Here is a 6079-nt window from a genome sequence, read left to right as displayed (position 1 = left end):
AGGGAGGCAAGCCGGCGCGCGACACATAGGTACCGCGGGACCACGAGGAAGAGATAGGCAAGAGATAAATATAAGCAATAATAATTTTATGCAAACGATTATCTTCGCGGGAGTGAGAGGACTGAACTTTCTATAGCCAGCAATCTTCGCCTGCGATCAAGCGAAGCTGAGCGTCGTAACCAGCCGATGGGGCCAAAGCCAGCCGCTACGGAAGAGCTAGCACAAGGGGCCCCGGGCGTCGACGGTACCCAGAGCTCGACGCAGGGCTAGGATAGAGCTAGGTGTAACACCCCAGGTAACCACGTACCTAGAATGCCACACCAAAATACACTCAAAAATTAAGTCCTAAAATTATTAGAAATTTCGGCAGAGTCTCCCCTAAAAATACGGACATCACGACAGGCAGTTATAAGAAAGGTCAATACCGATATAAACCACACAATCCAAACCATCCTAGCTCCACAAATTCCACGTGAAAAATAAGGATCAGAACCTTAAATGACCTTTACAAGTTCTATGCAAAACTTATGCTGAGCAAAAATTATAGTCTAAAACTAATTTCAATTGTGTGCAATAATAATGTGTAGTCCAAGGGTGCTACTCCCGCCCCATGCCGATCGATGTCATTAGGTACCTAAAAACCAAATTAAACACAAGAGTGAGTAAAGAATACTCAGCAAGTACAGTCTTGAACTAGTAAAACATACGCATGATTTATGCATTAAGAAACCAACATGAAGGGTTGGATTTACTTTATTTTTAAACCAAAGAAGTCAAAAGATAGTAGTTCCCTCCCGGGCAGGTGTGAATATCCTCTTAGCATTACCAGTAAGCCGAGCAAGCGTGATCAGTGCTTCTCAAGGATCATGAATAAAGATCCAAATTGCACTCCCATGGCTACGCATGGTTCTTGAATAATGTAAACAGAACATCCGGAATAATGAAACATGAATAACGTCATGAATTTGAATATGGGTCGAAACACGAATAAGTAACATAACGTCATAGCCATACAATCAGTAATAACAAGCAATTGAATAATAATTATGCAAGTAAAGCCAAACAAAACAACTCAGTTTTGTCCATCACATAAGTCCGTCTTGTACTTGCCTTAACTCATTCGATACTCCGACTCAACTCCTCCAACGTTGGAACCCTCCACACCTGTGAAGCAAAACTACGCATAAACCACTATATTCAACTAACGATGGTTACAAGGGATATTTACTAAAATCGAAACCTAGAGCATATAAACCTTTTACCGATTTGTATTAAATAACCTATAGCTGTTCCATTACTGTTTTATGAGTAACTCACAAACCGTCTAGCGGAAACTAACAAATAATACAACTTCGGACATCTAGACAAAATTGTCTACAACTTTCATGTTGAGCACAAAATCAGATTATGCCTCTGAAAATCCCAGATTGAGGAAAAACGAACTGCTGTCCTGATTTCCGGACCCGGTCAGCAGTACTGTTTTTGCTGTTTCTCCTAAACCGTTTATCGGAATTGAGTGAAACTAGCACCGTTGGAAAGATATTGACAATGACTACAAACTTTATTTAGGACAACTAACCTGATTCCTGATGGTTTAATACCAGATTTGAAAATACGGTTTCAGCCTAGCGTTCGATATAAAATAAATTCGAAAAAACCGGAAACAGATCGTCTTAAATATAAATTAGAAACAACTATAGACTAAAAAGGATTACCTAGCAGTACTAATGTATAAGAAAAACGAAGAATTTGGAAATATTCACCAAATTCCCCAAATTTCCCTTCTTCTATCAAATTTCCCCTTCTTTCCTTCCTTCCTGTTCTTCTCTGCCTTCTCTCCCTCCTTCCTGTTCGTTGCAGGCCAACAGCAGCAGCAGCAGAAACGAATATCGGCAGCAAGAGCAAGCCGTGCACCACCAGCAAGGAAGAGATCATATCGGCAACAGCAGGGTTCAGCAGCAGCAGGGAAATTAACAGAAACAACAGTAGCTCACCAACGATCGGCTGCGGACGACGACGGCTGTGGCGACCGGCGACGGCTGCACCAGCGGCGGCGCCGGCGAAGAGAGGAACAGCAGCGGCGGCGGCAGAGCGCAGGAGGTGCGGCGGCTAGGGCTACAGGAGAATCGCTCCTGTTTCTTTTTTTTTCTTTTTTCGTTTGTTTTTTTTTTGGTTGGTTATATAAAGAGACTAAATAAGATCTAACAGCTCACATCTATTCAATCCTCGGGACTTCGTTCGGACTCCGATTACTATAAATTTATAGTCTATTTTGCACTACTCGGCGAGCTCTACGCATCCACAGTTCCCGATCACCTATACGAACAATGGTTTAAAAGTTGAACTTTTGCGCGTTTACTCTAATATTCCGCGAGATATATTAATTGAAAACTCGGGGTATTACACTAGGAATCGTAGCCCCCACACTTACAGCAAAGAATTGCTTGTATGAATGAAGCAAACACAAACCTTTAGCTCGAAGAGGGCCCCTCACCATGGGTTCCGAACCATCTTGGGAAGCCTGTGACCACTTAGCAAACGAGGTCAGGTTCCCACGAGCCTGTGTCCCCACGCTACACATTTTGTTTGCTCTTTCCTTTCGGTGGCCTCCTTCCAATCTCTTTTCTTTCTACATGGATGATTACTTTTGCATGAGTGTGAGAGCCGAAAACTCTAGAGCCAGCAATCCCCGTCCACAGTTGAGCCAGGCCGGGTACCGTAGCCAGCCGGCGGGACCAAAGCCAGCCGCTACGGAAGAGCCAACACAGGGGGTCCTGGGTGTCGACGGCACCCGGGGCTCAACTTAAGGCTAGGATAAGGCTAGAAAACTTAGCCCCCACACTTAGCGAAGAATCGTTCATGTAGATGGGAGAGAGGTTGGGCTCTTACCACCGAGGGAGCAAACAAATGCGCAACACGCGGGTGTCATAGGGCCATGAGAATAGAATGGGGGGAAATAAATATAAGATTTCAAGCTAATGAATTGAAAAATTGAAAATACTTGAAGCTTGAAAGGACGATCAGTTGAGCCGGGCCGGGCACCGTAGCCAGCCGGCGGGACCAAAGTCAGCCGCTACAGAAGAGCTAGCACAGGGGGTCCCGGGCTTCGACGGCACCCGGAGCTCAAAACTGCAAGAGTCCTCCCAGGAGTGAATCGAGGCGGCAGTAGGTTCATGGGCCAACCCCGCGCTTGGCCCCTAAGGGCCATGGGAATGACGTTCGCCATGACCCGGTCGCCACCCCCTGCCGCCTCTATGATCGCCGTGCAGATCTGGAGGGACTCGGAGGGGTCGGCGCCATCGTCGTACTTCTCGGTGAGGCAGGGCTGGAGCTTTGGGGGCCCTCGGACATTCCAAAGACTCGCCACAAAGACCAGGTAGCCAAGCTTACCTGGTGGGGATGTGGGGGGCCTTGCCCCATGCCTGGGGTGGCGCGACACTCCTGAGGATGTTGCGCCTTCCCCAGTAGTGGCGGTGCGACACTCACCACGCCGGCGCTCGAAAGAACCTCAAAAATCACGAACGCGCCCCCTATCTGGCGCGCCAGATATCGGAGAATGAATTCCTCAACCAGGGAACCGTGAGGCCCCCCTTTGTGAGTTCGGCCGGGGGCAGCGGGTGAGATTCGAGGGCTTGGTGAGCAGAGCTGTGTGATCTTGAGGGGGTTAGCCCTCCCCCCCCCCCCCAAGACGATGAGACAAAAGAGGTTTATACAGGTTCGAACCGCTGAGAAGCGTAATACCCTACTCCTGTGCATGATTGATTGAATGTAGAACACAAGTGCTTGGGGTTGCGAGACCCAAGCGCCAGTTCGCCCCGAAGTCCCCCCTCCACCACTAGGCCTGGACCTCCTTTTATACCTCAAGGGGTTACCACATGGGCCCAACAACCTAACCTAGCTCCGGTGGAGAAGTATTATAATCTTTGCATTAAATGCATGTCTTGTCTCTTGACTTGGGAAGCCAAGCAAACGTCGTCTTGATGATGGGGCCTGTCAAATTTTGCCGCCTGACACGGGGGGTGCCCCTGTCAGTCACCATTTAATGGGTGAAGACTTCTGGGCTCCTATTACACCGGGAAACGGGAGCCTTGCTTTTACCAGAGCGGGAGGACTGACTCCGGCTGGGATAAGAGGATGAGAACCTCTCACCATCACTATTTGATGGGACATGTCAGGCTGCACGCCGCCTGACACACGAGCAGCGCACAGGCGCACTAGCCAGTCCCATCGGTCATTCGACCGGTCACAGACCAGTTGAGTGCACTGCACGCCGCATTAAATACGGCGTGGCGCGATCGCTCGGGATGCCATAAATGCGGGTAGGTGGGCACCTGGAGGAGGACGCCTAACCCACCGTACGTGGTGACCTAAAGAGGGGGTCGGGGGAGCCTGACCCCTAGTCACGGGAGGGGGCGGCCACCGCCCGACCTCGGGCCCAATCCCCCCTCGGGGAGGAGCCACGTGGCGCCTGGGGCGGCATTCTCCCTCTAGTCTCGGCCAGGGAGTGGCCGCCGCCCTACCTCGGGCCCGACCCCCCTCGAGGGAGGGCCACGTAGCATTGGAGGGCGGCATCCTCCATCCAGTCTCTGGGAAGGAGTGGCCGCGGTCCTACCTCGGGCCTGACTCCCCTCGGGGGAGGGTCACGTGGCATCGGGGGGCAGCCTCCTCCCTCTAAACCTGATACCCCTGGGCCCATATCATATATATATATATATATAGAGAGAGAGAGAGAGAGAGACACGGGATAGGAATGAAAGAACTTCTTACTCTCTCTGCCAACCCAAAAGGAAAGAAAAGAACAGAACAGCCGGAGGAATTGGTCAACTCATCATGCTCATGACCTGAAGACTGCAGGTTCGAATCGGGCTGATGGCTAGTCTGAAGACACTGACCATCTAGTGCGAAGGACAATTGGCGAAGTTAGTGAGAGAAAGCTTGAAAGATAGGATTTTCTCGTGTGGTAACTCGTGAAATGCCGAGTTGGTACGAATTCTGGGAAATCCTTCCTTTTACTCTCTCTTTTGAATGAGTCGTGGTGCGCGTGAAAAAAGCAACCCTATTAATAGGAGGGCTGGCTCGGGGGCAAATCTCTAGTATTGGTACCGGGGGCCGGTGTCTAGGGATAGGAGCCGTCAAAGGGCTAGTCATCGCTAGAAAATCCGAAACAAGGCTATCGCTAGCTTTATTGGGGAATTTCTAATCTTAGTAGGAGCTTTCCAAAGAAATGGAAAAGTAAGGAATTTTCTCGAGATCGTTTTCGCTTAACCAAAGAAAGAAAGAGAAGAAGGAACCTTTTTTACTAATAAAATACTATAAAAAAATTTATCTCTATCATAAATCTATCTCTAGCATAAAGGAATAGGTCTCGTTTTTTATACAATGTTCTACGTCAAGTTTAAAATTTTTTCATGAAAAAAAGATTTTCAATTTGACTGGACTTGACAGTGGATTATGTTTTCTGAGATAGAAAATGAACGCCTTCGTTCAATATCTATAGTATTCTCGGATATGATAGATTCATCGCTTGTTCGCACAGTCTTATTGAAGAATTTGGAATGAAAAGAAGAGTAATGCTTCCTAGGGTCTTGGCTTATACCTTTGCTTCTCTTCTCTAGGGATCTATACTTGGATATGCAACTTTAGGTAGTCAGACAGTCACCCTCATATCGGCTGGATATATATAGATCAGTGGTCGTAACTGGTTATGCTTAAGGAACTGTAACAACAAAAAAAGGTTCTTCGTTTTTCAACTGGCTCTAATGCAAATTTAAAAAATAAAGAAGAGTTCCGTCAGGCGTACTGAATATCAAGACGTTCCTCAAACCAATCATATACTTTATTGAGATAGGTAACTAACCCGAACCCCAGAAGTCATGGGTGATAATTGGTCTGATGCTTCGGGCGAAACCAATTCCTAGGGTGTGACGGGCGGTGTGTGATCATACGTCTATAATGCATTGTATGTCCTAGAATAGGGCCCTTTTGGCGTTCCTTCATAGATCTACGGATTTCACCCCTACACACGAAATTCCACTCTCCTCTGTCTCACTCAAGTGAATTGGTTTCGAGAGCATTCCGC

General features: G+C 47.9%; 1 long non-coding RNA gene across 1 annotated transcript; it reads right to left on the bottom strand.

The window, feature by feature from the left end:
- Positions 1-1105: 1105 nt before the first annotated feature.
- Positions 1106-2149, bottom strand: LOC127771844 (uncharacterized). Its single transcript, XR_008017216.1, has 3 exons — positions 1995-2149; positions 1716-1847; positions 1106-1164 (listed from the first exon to the last, which is right to left on the bottom strand). It is a non-coding gene; the product is annotated as an uncharacterized LOC127771844 (long non-coding RNA).
- Between the last annotated feature and the right edge of the window lie 3930 nt (positions 2150-6079).

This window comes from Oryza glaberrima, chromosome 4, assembly GCF_000147395.1.
Source record: "Oryza glaberrima chromosome 4, OglaRS2, whole genome shotgun sequence".
NCBI classification, from domain to species: Eukaryota; Viridiplantae; Streptophyta; class Magnoliopsida; order Poales; family Poaceae; genus Oryza; species Oryza glaberrima.
This window is presented reverse-complemented; position numbering and strand designations above follow the sequence as displayed.